The sequence below is a fragment of the Fukomys damarensis genome, unplaced genomic scaffold (genome assembly GCF_012274545.1).
Source record: "Fukomys damarensis isolate Sample0158 unplaced genomic scaffold, DMR_v1.0_HiC HiC_scaffold_24, whole genome shotgun sequence".
Taxonomy (NCBI): Eukaryota; Metazoa; Chordata; class Mammalia; order Rodentia; family Bathyergidae; genus Fukomys; species Fukomys damarensis.
Genome location: NW_022900936.1, coordinates 11,350,591 through 11,354,742, shown reverse-complemented (window position 1 = coordinate 11,354,742; position 4,152 = coordinate 11,350,591). Strand labels below are relative to the sequence as shown.

Below are 4,152 nucleotides of genomic sequence, written 5' to 3'. Positions count from 1 at the left end.
TATACATATATATGTATATATATGGTGGGTTTTGGGGGTATTTTTTTTGTTTTGTTTTGTTTTTTAGATAGGGTCTTGGCTGTTCAGGCTGGGCTTGAACCCACTATTTAGCGCAGGCTGGCCTCCTACATCACAGTGATTCCTCCTGCCTCAGCCTCCTGAGTGCTGGGATTACAGGTGCACACCTCTGCACCTGGCTAGTCATAATTCTTTTCTTTTTCTTTGCGCTTTTATCTCCACTTGAATTACGGACACATTTATGACAACTTCAAAATTCCTGGGATTTTTAGACCCAAATTTCTCCCAGCAGTTTATTTTAGGATCCTAGAATTTGAATCATATAGAAAGTACTTGGTGTTGGAATGTGATTGAGATTCTAGAATATTACCCGTTTACCATTCAATTCTAATCCTGAAAGTCAATAATTTTCCATCTTTGTTTTACTCTCCAGCAAAGTGTTGCAGGATTTATGGTCACCATGGTGATACACTTACTATGATAGAGGCACCACCTGTCTCAATTCAGCCGCAGTGACCGATTTTGGACGCAAGTCAGCCGTGCCCATTCTTATCCAGAATGAGGCTGTTATTCTACTCTTCTGTGAAATCAACACTCCCGGTTCCACATGCAAGCATTTATCTTTCTAAACCAGGTTTGTTTCACTCATCACGTTCTCCCATTCTATCAATAGTGCCAGAAATGACGGGACTTTTTTATGGGCAAATAATATTCCATTTTATGTGTACACCACGTACAATGGATTATATCTAAAATGTACCGGGCTGGGGATTTAGCTCAGTGCTTCTGCCACCTGCCTCAGAAGTGCAAGGTCCCGAGTTCAATCCCCGGTACCAAATAAATAAATAAAAAGTCCCGCAAAATTCCCACATGCACAGATGGTGATTGGACCTCCGCTCAGCAGGGGATCCATCCATTGATGAGTTCCTGGCTGAACGTGCTGTTAGGAGGTGGGAAGTGGTCAGGGGTGGTCAGTGTGGGTGTGACCTGGAAGGGTGCTTTCTTGTCCCCAGCTACTGCTGTACCTCTCTCCCTCCTGGCTGCCATGGTCTGAGCACCTTCTCCTCTGCCCAGGCCCTTTGACCTTGGAACCAGTCAACCATGGATGGAACCGAGCGCCAGAATAAAGCTGTCCTTCTTAAAGTCACGGGTGTCAGCGACTGTGTCCCAGCCATGAGGAAAGATGTGACTATGAAGCCTCATTTTCTTTATCCACATATCCGCTGAGGGACACCTCGGTTGGCTAGCTATGGTGAATGTACCGCTCAAGACACCATGGGTGTGCCGGTGTTTTTCTGCATGGCGTCCTTTGCATGTACACTCAGAAGTGGGGTGGCTGGGCCACATGGTAGAGCAGGGGGAACAGATCTGGTCCTAGCTTTTTGAGGAATGTACGTAACTGTTTTCCATCACATCACAGCTGTACTAACTTATATCGCCACCAAGAGCATATGAGGTCCTCTTTCTTGGCAGTCTTGCTGGGGTTTGTTATTTTTTATCTTCTTTACAATAAGCACAACTTGTTTCTCATCCTGACCCTATCTTTCCCTTTCCAGAGGTCATATCTGGCCTCTTTCATGTATGTATCAGTCTCATCTTCAAAACTCTTCTTTAGAAGGTAAGTGCTGCAGTTTGGATCTTAAATCCCTGCCCACCAAGGACCAGGTATTGCAGTCTTAGGCCCATGGAGGTGCAACTGGGAGGCAGTGAAACTTCAAGGGGCAGAGCCCCGTGAGGGGTCTTTGGGTTGTGGAGGTTGTGCCCTTAAGAAGGATGATGGAACCCTCATCTCTTCCTTTCTCCCTTTGTTTCTTCCTGGCCACGAGCTGAGCAGTTTTGCCCCTCACGGTCCCATCACGATGTGCTGACTCAACACAGGCCCAAAAGCAATGGGCCCAGCCAACCAAAGCCTGGAGCCTCCAGAACAGTGAGCAAAACAAACCTTTGCTCTCTGTAACCGGTTATCTGAGAAAGGTTGGCAGATGTGGTAGTGGGTGCACAGTGATTTAACAAACATTTAAAACTGCCTGCCCTGTTCAGTGTAACACACTGGGAATGCGAGGAAGGGGGCGATGCGAAGGCAGAAAAGCCTCGGCTTCCCCAGCCTTCAGACACGCACAGTGTAGAGGTAGGCCCTGGAAGTGTGTCTCCTCCCAGCTCCTGCCTTCCCTCTCTGCTTCCTGGCTGCCATGAGTGAGCAGTTCTCCTCCACCAGGCCCCGCTGCCATGTTTTTCCCTCCTTGCAGCCAGCTACAAACTGAAAAACATGAGCCAAGCGGAACCTTTCTTCCAAGCGGGGGGTGCTGGTCATTTGCATCAGCAATGAGGAAAGTGATTAAAACACACACACACACACACACCAACGGTGATATCCTCAAGGGTTTGACTTTGACTTTTTAAGTACTAGGTTACTTTGCTAGGGCTAGCAAAACAAAACACCATAGTTACGGCTTAAACAACAAAATGTGTTTCTTCACAGTCCTGGAGGCTGGAAGTCGGAGATCAAGGTGGTGTCTCCTGAGGCCTCACTCCCAGGCTGGCAGATGGCCGCCTTCTCTGTGTCCTTTCCCTGTGTCACACCTGCCCTTCTTACGAGGACACCAACCAGGCTGGATGGGGACCCACGGGAAAGGCCTTATTTTCATTCACTCCCTCCATTCAAGGCACTGTCTCTGAATACAGCCCTGTTCTGGGATTAGAGGGTCCCCGTCCAAGCTCTGGAAAGATACAGTCCAGCCCGTGGCTGGTTCCCACCACCCACCACGTCACCTACACATGTGAACAATAAACAACAGCGGAGTACCTGGAGCTGGTACTTTTTCCTGTTGTGTTTGTGACTTTTTTTTTTTTTTCAGTTGAGTAGCTGCTCTTTGAGCTGAAGTGAATTATTTGGTCAGGTTGCAAAGCGTCACAGAAAAGCTGTGCTCTCTCCTCAAAAGCATTTGTTCTCTTCTTCTGGAAAAGAAGGAGAGAGATCCCATCACTGGGATTTCTAAGTGCTTCTTTTAAAGGTCCATCAGTAAAGGAGAATGACAGTTATGTAGCATTAGTATGAAAAAAAAAAAATGAAGAGTCATTGCTGGGCAAGGTAGTGCATGCCTCTAAGTCCAGCAGCATTCTGGGAGGCTGAGGCAGGAAGATCACAGGTTCAAGCCCAGCCTAAGCAACTCAGCAACTTAGTGAGACCCTATCTCAAAATAAAAAGACAGGCTGGAGATGGAGGTCAGAGGCAGACAGCCTGGGTTTCCTCCTTGGTAGTAAAAAGCCAAGCAACAGGCATTTGTGCTTGGCGGTGACACTATGACGCAGACTGCGCTTGAGCCAATGTGCCCACTTTTCCCATTGGGAGCAGGGCGCGGCCAGGGGGATGTGGAGCACCGAGCCCGCCAGGGGCTCCTTCCTGCCGCCTTCCACCCACCCCTCGGGATTACTCGCTGCTGCCATAGGTGCCCTTCCTTTGTAGCTGCGTTATTCATTCCTTTTGGCCTGGAAGTAATTTTTTTTGTCATTTTTTTCTCCCCATTCAAACAAGTGTTGCTTTTATCCTCTCAAAACTCCTGGTCTCCTCAGATAAAGTAAATTTCAAACCAAAACTCATTAAGAGAGACAAAGAAGGACACTACATCCTTGTAAAGGGAACAATTCAAGAGGAAGAGTTGACAAACATAAACATATATGCACCAAATATAAATGCCCCCAACTATATAAAACAAATATTAAGTAACATGAAAAACCAAATAAGCACTAATACAATTGTAGTGGGGGATTTAAATACCCCACTATCACAAATTGACAGATCATCTAGGCAGAAAATCAACAATGAAATAATAGAACTGAACCAAGCTTTGGAACACATGGACTTAATAGATGTTTATAGAGTATTCCACCCCCAAAAAATCAGAATATACATTCTTTTTGGCTGCACATGGATCATTCTCCAAAATAGACCACATACTGGCTCACAGAACAGGTCTAAATAAATTCAAAACAATTGAAGTCATCCCCTGTATATTATCAGATCATAGTGCAATCAAACTGGAGATCAATAGCACAAGAAACTATAGAAACTTCACAAGCACATGGAAACTGAACAGCACTCTCCTAAACAATCAATGGATTACAGAGGAAATTAAA

At 46.0% G+C, this 4,152-nt stretch overlaps 1 protein-coding gene and 1 non-coding gene across 2 annotated transcripts in view; both read right to left on the bottom strand.

Moving 5' to 3' along the window:
- Positions 1–4,152, bottom strand: part of Tiam1 (TIAM Rac1 associated GEF 1) — a 401,135-nt gene that overhangs the window by 384,226 nt on the left and 12,757 nt on the right. The window lies entirely within an intron of this gene.
- On the bottom strand, positions 454–584 carry LOC117283284. The gene has a single exon (XR_004514274.1). It is a non-coding gene; the product is annotated as a small nucleolar RNA SNORA1 (small nucleolar RNA).